Source organism: Chaetodon auriga, unplaced genomic scaffold, assembly GCF_051107435.1.
Source record: "Chaetodon auriga isolate fChaAug3 unplaced genomic scaffold, fChaAug3.hap1 Scaffold_188, whole genome shotgun sequence".
Taxonomy (NCBI): Eukaryota; Metazoa; Chordata; class Actinopteri; order Chaetodontiformes; family Chaetodontidae; genus Chaetodon; species Chaetodon auriga.
The window spans coordinates 238,283-255,868 of NW_027481960.1; positions in this window are offsets into that span (position 1 = coordinate 238,283).

Here is a 17,586-nt window from a genome sequence, read left to right on the forward strand (position 1 = left end):
GGGAGACATCATATCGATCACCAACAAAGTTGGAAATTAAACTGAAATTAAACTTTCAACTTTCACATGGCATTCAAATCCAAAAAGGTATATGAGGAGGAGAGTGCAGTTGTGCGGAACCTGTACTTTGTTCAGGACTTAGAGGAAGACAGGAAGGTGGAAGTGTTTGACCATGAATGGACAAGTTGCCCAGCCTTCCTGTTTGAGCCAGATCCATCCCTTGACCAAAGTTACGCAATGCGTAAAGGAAACAAGGCAGACTACCTGGCTGCAATCAAGACAGCCCTTGGCAGCTCATGAGGGGAAGTGGACAAACTACCACCGTCTGACAAGCCTGTTGTAATGGTAGTAGATGCCATTGCGTTCATTCAACATTACCAACATCTTGGGAGCAGCACCTTCCATGAACTGCATGGAAAGTACCTGAGGAAGCTCCTTGAAATACTCCCAGACAAGTGTGACTGCATCTACTTTGTGGAATGAGTATACTGTTTGGTGAAAAGAATGGCATATTGACTGTTGTCATAACTTGGGGGAATAGTTGATTGCCAGTGAAGTAAAGGTGAAAATATTGGAAAAAAGTGAAAAAACGCCTAAATTTTTTTGCATTAAATTGATGCAAAATCATGTAGAAATGTGTTTTAAGAGTTATTTTTTCAGTGGATGTTGTCAGCACATGTGTTCTGTGTATCTGGAATGCATTTATTGATAGCCTACCCAACCCACTGAGGATTTGAGGAAAAAAATAATTTTTCACATTTTTCTGATAAAAAATAAAGGGTGCATACACTAAAATGGCCACAATTCTTTTTGCCGATATTTCCGGCAGGGTCCGAGTTAACAGAAAAAACACAAATAAAAAGTATGGCCGACCATGTCAGGTTCAACCTATTTTACTGAGGTTTTGAGACTTTGGCTTCCCGACTAGTTCAGTTGGTTGTGTAGTGTGAATTTGGGTCGTTGAATGTGGTTGTGTCCAAGAAATTAACCGAATTGTGATTAATTATGGATTTACATTTTATAGAGGGATTATGCTTGTTCAGATATCCAAAAACACAGCCTGTCCACATCAGTTGTGAGTAGAATAGAGCAGACCTTGTGTGTAAAGTCCGGATCCTGGGATTGGACCCAGTTCTGAGCTGGTGTGTTTGGATTGTTGTTTGACTTACGGATGGGCTGCTGGTACCGCCACGGTCAGTAGTTATTCCAGCCGTTATTGCTGTTGATGTACAGGCACTGATTATATGATGAGCCGGCGGTCACACGCTGGTGTCCCCCACCACACCAGCCGGTGCTCATCTGCCCGCGCAGCGCCACTAGAAAGTCTGCTGGGGCTGCTGGATAACCACCGTGGGACTGCTGGTTAGCTCTGGTAAATTGTACATGTTTTTGAAAGACAACATGGCTTATTTTGACTACGTATGTAGTTACTGTGAAAAATACAAGGTTCATGTTGTCTTATTTTGTGCTTGTCTTGCTCATATCGTGTGATTTTGACAGGAAAATCAAACGAAAATCACTATTTAAGATTCAGCTGTTTTTATGTGTCAAACTGTCTTAGAATGACAATTCCACTTTAGAAACATCAATTCTTGCATATTTTTGAAGGACAACATGGTTTATTTTGACTACCTATGTAGTTATTGTGAAAAATGCAACAAGTGTTCATCTTGTCTCATTTTGTGCTTTTCTCGCTCATATAGCATCATTTTGTGCTATTCTCGCTCATATAGTGTTATTCTGACAGAAAAATCACATGTTACTATTTTAGATTCAGTTGTTTTTATGTGTCAAACTGTCTCAGAATGACAATTCCACTTTAGAAACATCAATTCTTGCATGTTTTTGAAGGACAGAATGGTTTATTTTGAATTCGTGGTGAGTTACTGTGAGAAATGCAACAAGTGTTCATCTTGTCTCATTTTGTGCTTTTCTCACTCATGCAGCATCATTTTGACAGGAAAATCACATGAATGTTACTATTTAAGATTCATCGTGTATGAGCGAGACAAGCACAACATTAACATGTATATGTTTAACAGTAACTTAAAAAGAAGTCAAATTAAGCCATGAAAAACACATGAATCTTAAATGGCGATGCTCATCTGATTTTACTGTCAACATCATTATATGAGAGCGACAGAACAAATGAACATGTTGTATTTTTCACAGTAACCAAAAAAAGTCAAATTAAAGAATGTTGTCCTAGAAAAACATTCACAGTTGAAAGTAGAATTGTCATTCTAAGACAGTTTGACATAAAAAAAAAAACATGAATATTACATATTGACATTCTTTTGATTTTATTGTCAAAGTCATTTTGTGTGAGACAAGCACAAGATGAACACTTGTATTTTTCACGATAATTGAAAGAGAAGTCAAATTAAACCATGTTGTCCTTTAAAAACATTTACAGTTGAATGTTTCTCAGGTGGAATTGTTATTCTGAGGCAGTTTGAGATGAAAAAAACAAAACATATGAATCTTAGATGGTGACATTCATTTGATTTTATTGTCAACATTATATAGTATGAGCAAGCCAAGCACGCCATCAACACTTGTATTTTTCACAGTAACTGTGAAGGAAGTCAAATTAAAACATGTTGTCCTTCAGTTGAATGTTTGTAAAGTGGAATTGTCATTCTGAGACAGTGTGACACATAAAAACAAATGAATGTTAAATAGTGACGCTCATTTGATTTTACAGTCAAAATCACACTACATGAGTGACAGGAGCACAACATCAACACTTGGATTTTTCACAGTAACTGTGAAGGAAGTCAAATTAAAACATGTTGTCCTTCATAAACATTCACAGTTGAATGTTTCTAAAGTGGAATTGTCATTCTAAGACAGTTTGACACATAAAAACAGCTGAATCTTAAATAGTGATTTTTGTTTGATTTTCCTGTCAAAATCACACGATATGAGCAAGAAAAGCACAAAATAAGACAACATGAACCTTGTTGTGTTTTTCACAGTAACTACATACATAGTCAAAATAAGCCATATTGTCTTTCAAAAACATGCACAATTGACCAGAGCTAACCAGCAGTCCCACGGTGGTTATCCAGCAGCCCCAGCGGACTTTCTAGTGGCGCTGCGCTGGCAGATGCGCACCGGCTGGTGTGGTGGGGGACACCAGCATGTGACCGCCGGCTCATCATATAATCAGTGCCCGTACATCAACCGCAATAACGGCTGGAATAACTACTGACCGTGGCGGTACCAGCAGCCCATCCGTAAGTCAAACAACAATCCAAACACACCAGCTCAGAACAGGGTCCAATCCCAGGATCCGGACTTTACACACAAGGTCTGCTCTATTCTACTCACAACTGATGTGGACAGCCTTTATACTAGGATTAATACATAAGAAGACATCCAAGCAATTAAAAACATTTTTCGAGGAGGAATTGGCTGTGTTTTTGGATATCTGAACAAGCATAATCCCTCTATAAAATGTAAATCCATAAATCATCACAAATCGGTTAATTTCTTGGACACAACCACATTCAAAGGACCCAAATTCACACTCCACAACCAATTGGACACAAAAATGTATTTCAAATCACAATTATCACGGTTCCACAGAATATACACACAGATATAGGTTTTTTTGAACAAGACACCAAAGTGCTGTTCTCAGCTTTGTCCAGCAGAGGGCACCCCAGGACCATTTTTGGAATTATTTTAAACAGCAAGGATTGCTATTTGACTTGCACAAATAAGAGGTGTTTAAAAGCGCCAGACAGGGGAATATTTTTTTAAAAACTGTGTGTATATGGTGATTTGTAAAAGATATGTGGGAGAAACAAGCCTGACAATACATGTACAGTTTACATGTCATAAATACAATGTTGTAAAACAAAGGAATAATGACTGGCATGTTTTCCAGCATTTTGTCTCCCATGACTGGGATGCAGTTCATGCCCTGGCCATAGAGCGTAATCCACACTGGTCCACGGCCCACAGAAGAGCTGAGAGAGACTGGGTTAATAAATTAGGAACAACATATCCAGACGGCCTTAATGAAAGTCTCGAGGAGGAGAGCAGTGGGGAGGAGAAATCTCATTCTAAGACAGTTTGACACATAACAACAGCTGAATCTCAAATAGTGACATTCATCTGATTTTACTGCCAAAATCATATTGGATGAGCGAGACAAGCACAACATCAACACTTGTATTTATCACAGTAACTGTGAGGGACATAGAATCAAAGCATGTTGTCCTTCAAAAACATTCACAATTGATGTTTCTAAAGTGTAATTGTCATTCTATGACAGTTTGACACATGAAAACAAATGAATCTTAAATGGTGACGCTCATTTGATTTTACAGTCAAAATCACAATACATGAACGAGACAAACACAAACTGAACACTTGTCCTACTTTTCACAGTAACTGAAAAACAAAAGACAAATTAAACAATGCTGTCCTTTAAAAACACTCAAATTTAAGTGTTTCTCAGGTGGAATTGTCATTCTGAGACAGTGTGAAACATAAAAACAAATGAATCTTAAATGGTGACGCTCATTTGATTTTACAGTCAAAATCACACTACATGAGTGACAGGAGCACAACATCAACACTTGTATTTTTCACAGTAACTGTGACGGAAGTCATATTAAAACATGTTGTCCGTGATAAACATTCACAGTTAAATGTTTGTAAAGTGGAATTGTCATTCTGAGACAGCGTGACACATAAAAACAAATGAATCTTAAATGGTGACGCTCATTTGATTTTACAGTCAAAATCACACTGAATGAGTGAGACAAGCACAAACTTGTACTTTTCACAGTATCTGAAAAAGAAGTCAAATTAAACAATGCTGTCCTTTAAAAACATTCACAGTTGAATGTTTCTAAACTGGGTGGCACGGTGGCGCAGCAGGTAGTGTGCGTGCCTCACAGCAAGGAGGTCGCTGGTTCGATCTCTGGGTCGGGCAGGGCCTTTCCGTGTGAAATTTGCATGTTCTTCCCATGCATGCGTGAGTTCTCTCCGGGCACTCTGGCTTCCTCCCACAGAATCAATCAAAATCACACTACATGAGTGACAGGAGCACAACATCAACACTTGCATTTTTCACAGTAACTGTGAAGGAAGTCAAATTAAAACATGTTGTCCTTCATAAACATTCACAGTTGAATGTTTCGAAAGTGGAATTGTCATTCTGAGATAGTGTAACACATGAACACAAATGAATGTTAAATGGTGACGCTCATTTGATTTTACAGTCAAAATCACACTACATGAGTGACAGGAGCACAACATCAACACTTGTATGGTTGTATGGATGTATGTATGGAATTGTCATTATGAGACAGTGTGACACATAAAAACAAATGAATCTTAAATGGTGACGCTCATTTTATTTTACAGTCAAAATCATACTGTGTTATGATTCAGAGTAATTAGAGCAATAACTGGACCAGAGGTGCGGACAATCAGCAGGAGGCAAGGAGCCGTTAAACAATAACGGTTTATTACCGAAGGCACAAAGAAAAATACAACAAAACAAAATCAGCCCAATAACAAAAACAATCACTATTCCGTGGTGAGCAGGTGGGAAGAAATAACCCCTAACTAAGAAAGAAAACAAAATACAAGGGGAATACAAACTACAGCTGTCACTACCAAAAACCTCGGAATAATACAAACACAAAATCATCCCAACGAAATAAGAACTCACTACTCCGTGGCGAGCGGGTAGGAGAGACTAAACTTGTACTAGCAAAGGACTAAACAAAACTAACAATGCAAGAAGACTACCAAAACAAGGAAACAAGATTAGGCAGATCACAAAGACTATGATACAGGAACAAGAGCAAGAAATGGCTGGAAAGTCACGGCATGAAAGCTCAGCCAATCTGGCAGCATGCCCATGCCAGGCTGCTTAAGTGAGTCAGGCAATCAGTGGAGATACGGCTAAAGTGCGACGATGAGTGAGAGCACTGCCAGGCCACACCTCCACTGCAGACAAGGAGAGAGAGAAAACCGTTAAGACAAGCAATGTAAAATGACCATGGGCCCGTTTCACAAAGGAGGTTCAACAAACTACGTGTCTAATCCTGAACCCTGAGTTGATCTAGCCTGAGATAGGAAACTCCGAGTTTCCGGTTTCAGAACAGGTGATTTGAGTTAGTTCAATCAACTCAGAGTAGGTTAACTCAGAGTTAAGCGCGTGCACCACAACTATAAAAAGCCAACATCAATGGAGCCCCGATTCGACGAGTCACCATGGCGACGGGGAAGAGGAGGGCTGCGTTTTTTACCCCACTGGAACTCGAAATCTTAATGCGTTCATACGGCGAATTTGAGCATGTTTTTAGAAAAAAGTGTAACACCGCTGCAGCTGCAAAAGAGAGGGAGGCGGCATGGGAGAACACTGCTGCTCGGGTCAATGCGTAAGTTTAATTGTAGTCCTTTGCAATCACAATAATATTACAGGGGAAAACTGCTTGAATGGTAGCTCATTAATTTATTTCATGTAGGTGCAATCCCGCGGGGGAGAAGCGCACTTGGCAGCAGCTCAAGATGAAACATAAAAACATTGTTCAAACAGGTAACCTCATTTTGATCATGTGTTACATTGTAAAGTAAATATTAAGTGGCTGCTTGACTGTGCAGTTGTTTTATGACCAACATAATGCTGTTTTCACACACATAAATGTCTTCTCATCTATATCATATTCTGTTAAATAATTAAGCTTATTTAAAATAACACAGACTTCTGCTCAGCCAACAGAAAGAAGGCAGATGCCCGTAAAACGGGTGGTGGCCCAGCACCGCCACCTCTGACAGAGGCAGAGGAGCTGGCCCTAAGCCAGAATGTAGGAAGGCCAGTGACTGAGGGAATCCCTGGAGGGAGCTCATCTTCAGAGCTCACCCCCCAAGACACAAGTGCCTTTATAAAATGTAATATGTCTAGGCCTATATATCTTTTTTAAGCTTATTCATAAAAAATATTTATTTCCCTTTCATGTCTTTTTTTTTCTTCTGTCCCAACAGATTCTGATGGTGCTATCTGCCTGGTGGAGCCCCCTCACGCCACAGCAGACCTTGTAACTGTAAGTAGGCAATACTCCAAAGACTTTGCCAAATGTTAGTTTAAGTATACTGAAACATATCACTCATGTAGGATGAAGAGCACGAGGAAACTATGTCTGCTGCCTTTACAGAGGGGGATTCCAGAAAGGCCTATAGAGGTAACATCTCGATATGTTAATGTTAGTTCGCTTCCCATTTACATTTGTTAACATTCTGGTGGAATATAGAGTGTGACATTTAGCCTACACTGGAGTATTAACACATTCTTATCCTTTTTAACAGGGCATGGCTGGGCAGCAGCAGGAGAGTCCCTCAACTTCCACTGCACAGATTGACACAGTGAGATGGATGTTCAGTAAACACCAGAGGTTCACTCTGTGGAATTCATGTGCAACTGTATAATTTAATGCCCTCCTTATGTATTCCCAGTTACCAGTAAAAGAGATTTATAAAATTCACCTGCTGAAAAAAATACAGAAAACCAACAAAGAAATGCAATACTTGGACCGCCAGATTAGGAGGGCAGATCTCGAAATTGAAATACTGGAGCACAAATTAGAGGTGGGTGCATGGTCACAGGTGAATTATGTTAAATATGTTAACTATTGGAACATTAACGAACCTAGCTCTTGTATTAATAGGAAATAAAGAAGACCAAATGAAGTGTGTATTGTGTCTTTATTTGACTGCTGTGGTGGCGGTGGTGGTGGTGATGATGGTGACTCAATCTCTGAAGTGATTATGGCATATGGTGTCTCTGACTGCTCTGCCATCCTGCATAGCTGGCAGGCGGATGGGGTCATCATCAGGGTCTTCCATTTGTAGGGCAGGGTGTTGCTCTCCTCTAATAGTGGCAATATTATGAAGAACAACACATGCCACAATAATATCACAGGCCCTCTCAGGGGTCACCCTGAGGTGACGTAGGCACTGGAAACGGGCTTTCAGTAGGCTTATGGTCATCTCCACCCGGACTCTCGTCCTGCAGTGAGCCCGGTTGAAGTTCTGTTGAGGGCCTGGTTCAGGTTCAGGGTAAGGGGTCAGCAGCCTCGGTTGGCATGGGTAACCTCTGTCACCCAGCAGAAGGCCATCAAACTCTCCTGTAATGTGTAGTGGACACATCAGAGTATATTAAAGGACAGAGACAAATGAATTATATTGTGCAAATCTTTAGGCTGCTTACCACGTTGCAGTCTGTTGCTCAGGTTAGACTCGCGATAAATCCTTGAGTCATGAACAGACCCAGGCCACTTGGCCTCCACATTGGAAATTAGATTTGCTGCATCACATATGATCTTGACAGTGCAGAGAATGACAGATGTTGAACTATGATGCAGTCTTTAACATTTTGAAACAGTAGTCAATCTACACGTACCTGCACATTTATGCTGTGACTGGACTTCCTATTCACATAATCGGCTTCATTATGTGAGGGAGTCGTGATGGGGATGTGTGTGCCATCTATGCAGCCAATCACACTGGGAAATCCTGAAAGAAATTAAAATTACTAATCCCAGTCTGAGGTTGCAGCACGATGTCATTAACGGAATATAATTTAAAATTGATTTGGATCTCTACATCATTCACCTGCAATCCTGTGGAACTCCTCCTTGATGACTCTGTGGTTTTCCCTGGACATAAACCTGTCAAAGGTGGGTAATAGCCGTTTCAGGGCGAGGCACACTTCTCTGACCGCCCTGCATACAGTTGCCTTACTCAAGTGCTCTGCATCTCCGACGTTATACAAAAAACTCCCATTTGCAAAGAAACGCAGCGCAACACACAATACCTGCTGGGATGTGAGAGCATGACTCCGGCTGGTAATGTTGCAAATGTAAGGACGGATTAGGTTGTGTATGTAGATGATGGACTGTGATGTGAAACGGTACCGTTCAAAAAGATAATTGTCTGGAAATGCCAGAACATCTATGCGCGGTCTGATAACCAGCTCCCGACGAATATTTAATTCCCTGCGCAGTAATGCTGCACCTTCATCCACGGGATCGTTGTCAAAAGGACATGCCATGTTAATAAAAAAAGTGCATACTGACTGATTTTTTTAAATAACAGACGGCAGAACTATGTTATCCCAAAACTCGCTTGCTGATGAATGAATGAGGAAATCAAATACCGTGTGTGGCTGACAGAGGGCGGAGACAGAGAGAAACTCGAGGTTCATTGAGAAAAACCTGGTCCCGACCAGGTTATGTTCATAGAGTCTGTTACTATGGTAACTGACCAAGAGCTTAAGTTACTTCTCTGTGTGAAACAGGCTAGAGTTACCCCTCTTTCTCTGGTTTGACTTACCTCCCTTTGTGAAACGGAAAACTCAGAGTTTCCTTCATTTCAGGCTTAACAAACTCAGAGTTTTCACTAAACCTGCTTTGTGAAACGGGCCCCAGAGAACACCAAATAAAAACACAGATCAGAACACACTGAATGAGCGAGACAAGCACAAACTGCACACGTCGTACTTTTCACAGTATCTGAAAAAGAAGTCAAATTAAACAATGTTGTCCTTTAAAAACACTCAGTGTTTCTCAGGTGGAATTGTCATTCTGAGACAGTGTGACACATAAAAACAAATGAATCTTAAATGGTGACGCTCATTCGATTTTACAGCCAAAATCACACTACATGAGCGAGACAAGCACAAACTGAACACTTGTACTTTTCACAGTATCTGAAAAAGAAGTCAAATTAAACAATACTGTCCTTTAAAAGCATTCACATTTGAGTGTTTCTCAGGTGGAATTGTCATTCTGAGACAGTGTGACACATAAAAACTAATGTATCTTAAATGGTTACGCTCATTTGATTTTACAGTCAAAATTACACTACATGAGTGACAGGAGCACAAAAAGAACATTTGTATTTTTCACAGTAACAGAAAAAGTAGTCAAATTAAGTCATCCTGTCCTTCAAAAACATTAACATTTGAATGTGTCTCAAGTGGAGTGGTCATTCTCAGACAGTTTGGTACATAAAAACGGCTGAATCTTATATAGCGACTTTCATCTGATTTTAAAATCATGATATTTGAGCAGCAGGAGCACAAAATGAACATTTGTATTTTTCACAGTAACTGAAGATGAAGTCAAATGAAACCATGATGTCCTTCAACCACCATTAACATTTCAATGTTTCTTAAGTCTAATTGTCCTCATTAGACAGTTTGGCACATAACAACAGCTGAATCTTAAATGGTGATCATTTGTTTTTACTTTCCAAATCAGACTATATGAGCGAGAGAAGCACCACATGTTGTTTTTGTCACAGTAACTGCAAAGGAAGTCAGATTGACCATGCTGTCCTTCAAAAACATTCACACTTGAATGTTTCTCAAGTGGATTTTTCATTCTAAGACAGTCTGGAACATAATAACAGCTGAATCATGTCATGCCATGCTGTACTTAAAAAACATTCACATTTGAGTGTTGTACAGCTACAGCCACACTTTAAACAGTGACTAGCGATATTAATGATTCCTGTGGTGAGTTTACATTTCCTTCTGGCTATTTGCTGTGTATGTGCAGTAACTGCAATGTAAGTCAAATGAAGCCACATTTTCCTTCATGAACATCTACATTTGAGTATGTCTGAGATGGAAAGTTCATTTGAGAATGTGTGTGTGTGTGTTACCACCGTGGAATGTGTATATTGTAGAGATCTCATGAAGCTCATCTGTTCTATCTGATGCAGATAGGTACTTGACAGGTATGATCACGTAAGCTGAGCAGTAGATCACACTCTCCTCAGATGAAAGGGATCCTGGATCGCTGTGTTTCGCTCCATGTCATTCCACAATATGAGGAGACTAATGATAAAAAGCAATACAGAAATAAATAATATCATTATTATCAAAAATAATAATCAAAATCATATCTTATAGCTAGTTCTTATACAGCGCTTTTCAGGGTACAACGGTGCAAGTAATGAAATAAATGAATAGATCAATACATACATACATACACAAACATATGGATATATGAACATATTGACATTGTTACGACTGCAGTCGTATATTTTGTTAGTTTTTGTGTGCTCTCTGTGTCCTTGTCTGTGTCTATGTAGTTTTCTGTATGCAGATTGCAGTGTGTCATTACGGAGAGGTGATTGGTCACTGGTTTTCAATCTGGCTGGCGGATTGGCTGTTTCCGGAGATACCTGCTATGAAAGGGTCCTGTGTCTTTTGGTTCCTTTGCTTTTGTTAGGTAAGATATATCCTCCCCAGTTAGAATTGTTTTGTTTGTTGTTTTGGCCTTTGTCCACCCTGAAGCCAATTATTGCCTTGAACCTTTTGTTCATTAAATTTCTTTTGTAAATAAATATAGTTTATTCAGTGATAAACTGGTGCTCTGGATCTGTGGCTACTTGGGACCTGGGGAAGATGGGGGCTCTTCGTGTTGTGTCTGTGCACCCCTAGGCCGGGCATAACAACATGCTCACAATCTTTGACTCCTTCTCTGAAATGCTAAAACCTTAAACAATGTACTCCACTACGAGACCTCTCCAGATCGCTCTCTCTGACTTTTCTCAGCGAAGGTCTAAGGTAATGTGCTCTTCTCAAAGGTACTTAGTGTTTTCAATAACAGGCAAAGAGGGTGTTGATGCTCTCTCTGGTGATCTCATATTGTAACTACACTTGTTAAAATTTACTGGCTGGTCATTCTATGTGGGCCACACTGATACCCTTCAAGAATATCCACAGTTGAGTGTCTCTGAACTGGAAGTTTGACACTCAGAACTAATGGCACTTCATAAGAGCTTCACCCAAAATAGTCAGTTCATTTGATTTCAGTGTCAACATCAAATGACCTCAGTGTCAGAGGCACAAAATAAACATTTGCTTTATGCAGGGAACATTTCCAATTTAAGCAAAACAAAACCAAGCCATACTTCATTGACACTCACATTTGAGTGTGTCTGCGGTTTACCAAAGAGTCGATAAACATAAAAGAGAAAGAAAAAATGAGAATTTAAAATGAGAATAAGGAAGCACTGGACAGTACTGGGATGTTCCTCAGTAAATTAATAAATCACCTCAGGGATGTGCCATATCATATCATATATTCATGATAATCCCAGTATAATTTCTGTGATTACAAAATTCATATTGTCTCGTCTCCCGTCTCGTTGTCTTCCACTTATCCAAGTCTGGGTCATGGGGGCAGCAACCGCAGCAAGGAAGCCCAGACAGCCCTCTCTGCAGCCACTTCCACCAGCTCCTGCTGAGGGATCCCAAGGCGTTCCCAGGCCAGCCAAGAGACATACTCCCTCCAGCGTGTCCTGGGTCCGCCCCATGGTGTCCTCCCTGACAGTCCGATCCCCGGACACAGAAGCTATTTTGATAATGGTAATATTTTGACAAGTTGAAAAAAAGTCTGTTTGTATGGAGTTACAGTTTATCTTTGTGGATTGTTTTGATGCCAAATTGACAAGAAGACTGCAGACATATAATGCCTTCTATATTGTGCTTCTGGAGTAATGTGTTTTTGCAGACACATAAGAATACATCATATGTCTTAAAGGGAGATTGGTATAATGTTTTCCCCAGAAACCACAGGGAATTCAAATACTATATACTTATGTATGTAAGTGTGTATATATATAAAAAAAAAAAAAAAAATAAAAAAAAAAATTCCCCTATTGGTATTGTGCCTCCTTCAAGCTCGGGTCCTCTGGTACCAGAGGCCTGGGTTCCCAGGAGTGCGCTCTTCTGGACAGAGACCTCAGATGTTCCTCCTGGTATCTGCTGGAGCCATTCTCCCAGCTTGGGGGTTACCGCTCCAAGTGCCCAGATCACTACTGGTACCACTTTTGCCTTTATGCCCCACATCTTCTCCAACTCCTCCTTGAGACCCTGGTATTTCTCCAGCTTCTCGTGCTCTTTCTTCCTGATGTTACTGTCACTTGGCATCGCTACATCCACCACTGTGACTGGGGGCTTGTCTGTCCATGCCAACCCTTCTGGCTCCTGTTCTGGCAATTTTGTACTAAAAAGCACAGAGTCGTTCGTTGTCTTTCTGTGAGTTTATTCTGACGCCTGCAGACGGACTCCCTTCTTGTTGTCTCAAGTGTGAGATGACAAGAAAGAGCCCGGAGCAGGAGAAGTTGATAGATTATATACAATATATTATCTTTGCAGACAGGATGACTTTGTTCTATCTTCAGAACAATGTCAGCACAATAGGCACGTCATAATGTGTTGTACAATCAGGACACAAGGTTCACTTAATCAGTGCATAATAACATACTGTACGTGGTTACATGGTCAGCAGATTATGACATACGCACGCACCTAATCATATGATATGGTTGTTCATTTGGCTTAAAGACAGTGAATACTTATGATTAAGTACAGAGAAGATGAATAACAAGAATTCCCATTACACTCCTCCTTACTGGGCTTCTGCTGCCTGAGGCATTCACTCAGCAGGTCATCATTGGGGGTCATCTTCAGAGATGGCAAAAGTACCCAGATTCCTTACTTCAGTAGAAGTAAAATACCCACGTAAAAAAACGACTTGAGTGTAGGGGAATTAGTTATTAAACCTCTAAATTAATGTTGCATTCGTTAATAAGATAAGGGGCACCAACCTTCCTCAGCTAAGGAGGATTTTATATATCATGTCTTGTAATGCTGATGTAGTGAAAACGAATGAACCAAAAGTAGATCAGTCTAAGGCGTAAATTCTCAGCACAGGGATTGCTTATACTCAGCTCGAAAGGACACCGTCTGACCACGACTTGTACGAAAAGGATGATTTATTAAACACAATAATGAAATGAACATGAATCATGGATAATACGATAGATTATATGGATGATATGGAGTAACACAAACACTGCAAAGAGACACTTATGGCAAGAGAATGGCAAAATTAGTTTGGCGATAGTGAGAAGTAGGTTTGAAGGGAAAAAATGGGGACGCGAATGTAACGTTAATTTGTTGAATGAACGATTGAGAGAATTTAACAAATTGACAGTATCTTAACTTCACAGACCAACTCTTATTCAAAACCGCTTAAGCATGCCTACTTTGTCAGCGACGCTCCTGTAGATGTCTGCTCCGAACTGACACGAAGAGGCTCCGCGTTATCGTCCGTAACTCTGATCTGCGCTGCGGTCTGCCGGACGAATCAAGGAAACCACGGTTGAGAGCTGGTGTTGGACAGGATGTCTCGGGAGCTGAGGATCTTCGGTGTTGGCTACAGACGAGGAACAGCTTCTGATGGTTATTTAACCCGGACCAGCGGGTCAGCAGCAGGCTACAGGTTTTAGGTTGGGTCGGCGACCGTGTGGTGAGACTTAAGACTGGTAATAATAAAATTAAGAAACTCTTCGATGGCCGGTCGAAAATGTCTTCAAAATTATTATTACGTTACTAGAATTTTAACACAAAAACAAAACAAATCATGCAGCTTAACGTGGCGCCCAAAAATTAAAGTTTCATGAAGATAAAAAAACTAGAAAAATACCTTTTCTGAATAAAAAGTACGGACGAACGAAGACGAATTAAGACAAAGACAAAAAGAAGACTGAAGACTAACAAAAGACGAAAACTACTGATCTAAAACTTAACACAAAACTAATCACGAACACAACGTAACTGAACTAAACACTGAAACTGAACATAACATAACTGAGCGTCTGCTACATGCTGCAGCCAATATATTTGCTCCAGGGCGTGTCTAATCAATAGGCCATCACGCATGTGGGATGGTTCACGGACGCACAATGTGATTTCATTTCACAGAGCGAGAATTAATTAATGATTCCTACGAGGGACTCATCTGCTTCTCACTATGGTCAATCGAATATATTTTAAATGATCAATTTTCAATGGCATTTCAACATTGTTCACAGCATGCATCAGACCCCTTGGATGAATAATGACAACATTCAACAATAAACATGATCTTAATGAAAACTGACTTCATGAAATGAAAAAGAAAAAAACCCACAAGTTTCATTATAAGATTACTGCTGTTAACAGTATTGTTTACCTTTTTTGAATTTTAACAGTAGTACCACCTACCTAAAATCATTTCCCCAGACAATGTTTGTATCCCAATGTTTGTATCCCAAGAACATGAATTCATGTTAATCTAGATGCTCATAGCAATAATGTCTGCACTGTAAAATGTTAGGTACTCAAACTAGCGCTAACACACTTGGATGTGATGCTCATTTTAATATTTTCAGCGCTCATGAGTACTGAGCACCAAGCTTATGTGCAGCCCTGGTCATAACGTTACATTTCGGCCATTTCTGCTCAAACCCTAAACGACTGTAGCAGCTAACGTTAATACTAGCCAGCTTTCAGCATAGTCTGATAACGGTAGCTAACCTAGCCTTCTGCTCGTGCAAGCACTTATCTTTGAGCTCTCTAACGTTAGTGCAAGCTAACTAGCTAACACGTAGCTAGCGCTAATGACTTACCTTTCTGTGTTTCCTGAGGTTTGATGGATTGTTCTTGAACGCCAATACTTCCTGGAGTTTTGGTTTGTACAAGATGCAACGCATTCGCCAGGAGTTGTTTTTAGCACCAACAAACTCAAAAAGCTCTTTTAAATAAGGCCACGGGTGCTGCTCGACGGACCACTCCTGTGACTGTGTAGGATCCTTATCGTTGTCCATTTCGTGCAGCTGCTCTAACGTTATTGGTGTAACAGGTGTGGGCGGAGTGGCAGACGTGCTCTAACACACGCACACCCTTGCATGCATGCACACACACACAGACAGCCGTGTCTCCTCCTGCGTCTTTCAAAACCCAAAACAGTTCACGCGCATTGGTGTTGTGGCGCCAAAAAATAAAAAATATATAGGCTTAGGCTATATATATATAAAGTAAGGAGCCTTTTTGGGAAATGTTTCCGTTTAGTGTATAGCCTCAGGACGCTGGACTTAGGGTGAAACCCCCCATGCATCGTAAGGAACTTCCTTGTCTTGATATCAGTGGCTTCCATTTCTTCTAGTGGCCAGGATATTATACCAGCAGGGTATCTGATTACTGGCATGGCGTAGGTGTTTATTGCCCGGATCTTGTTCTTGCCATTCAGCTGATTCTTCAGGACCTGCCTCACCCTCTGAAGGTATTTGGCTGTGGCTGTTGCTTCCTCATCACTGCCATTTGCCTGTTGGATCCCTAGGTATTTGTAGCTATTTGTAGGGGGTTTAGGCCTATGCAGAATAGCAGGGGGGCAGTGCATCTCCTTGGTATATGCCACATTTGATGCTCACTTCTGCAATTGGCTGTGAATTGGCTTCCAGAGTTGTCTTTCATAACCCCATCAAGTTCTTGATGAAGGCTCTAAGTGTCCTGTTGATCTTATACAGGTCTAGGCGCTCCAGTATCCATGTGTGTGGCATCGAGTCATAGGCCTTCTTGTAATCAATCCAGGCAGTGCACAGGTTGGTACTTCTGGTCTTACAGTCCTGGGTGACTGCCCTGTCAACCAGTAGTTGGTGTTTGGCTCCTCTGGTGTTGTTGCCAACTCCTTCCTGTGCTCTACTCATGTACTGATCCATGTGCCTACTCATCTTAGCCGCTATGATGCCTGACAGGAGCTTCCATGTTGTACTCAGGCAGGATATAGGCCAATAGTTGGATGGTACCGGGCCCCTCTGTGGGTCCTTCATGATGAGGACTGTACGGCCTTGGGTCAGCCACTCTGGGGGGGTTCCCGATCTTAGCAGCTGATTCATCTGTGCTGCCTGTTGTTCATGGAATGCGGTTAGCTTTTTGAGCCAGTAGACGTGGATCATGTCGGGCCCAGGTGCTGTCCAGCTCTTAGACACTCTTTCTTGAATGTCTGCAGTGGTAATTTCTACTGGTTCCTGTTCTGGGAGGCTACTGTGGTCTGCTTTCAATTCGAGCAACCACTGGGCATTGGTGTTATGCGATGTCTCCTTCTCCCAGATACTCTTCCAGTAGAGCTCAGTTTCAGACTTTGGTGGGCAGGGCCTTTCTGTGTGAAGTTTACCCGTGCATGCCTGGGTTCTCTCCGGGCACTCCGGCTTCCTCCCACAGACCAAAAACATGCTCATTAGGTTAATTGGTAACTGTAAATTGTCCATAGGTGTGAGTGTGAGTGGTTGTTTGTCTGTCTATGTTGCCCTGCAATCGGCTGGCAACCGGTTCAGGGTGTACCCCGCCTCTCGCCCATTGCCAGCTGGGATAGGCTCCAGCCCCCCCGCAACCCAGAAAGGGATACGCGGGTATAGAAGATGAATGAATGAATGTTTTGGTTAAGAGCTTGTGAAAGTTGAGTGCATTTTTTCTTTTTTTCTATCAGACCAAGAAAGCTTAAAGAAATTTATATATATATATATATACACATACACACACACACACACATATAGATAGATAGATAGATAGATATTATAATGTTTTGTCACAACCACAGAAACACTAGGTAACTGCCTAAGTATGACAGAGTTGTCTGACAGCTTAGTTATTGGTTTGATTAATGGTTTACAGTCTAATAATTTGTTTGTATTGAATACCGACAGTGGCTGAACAGG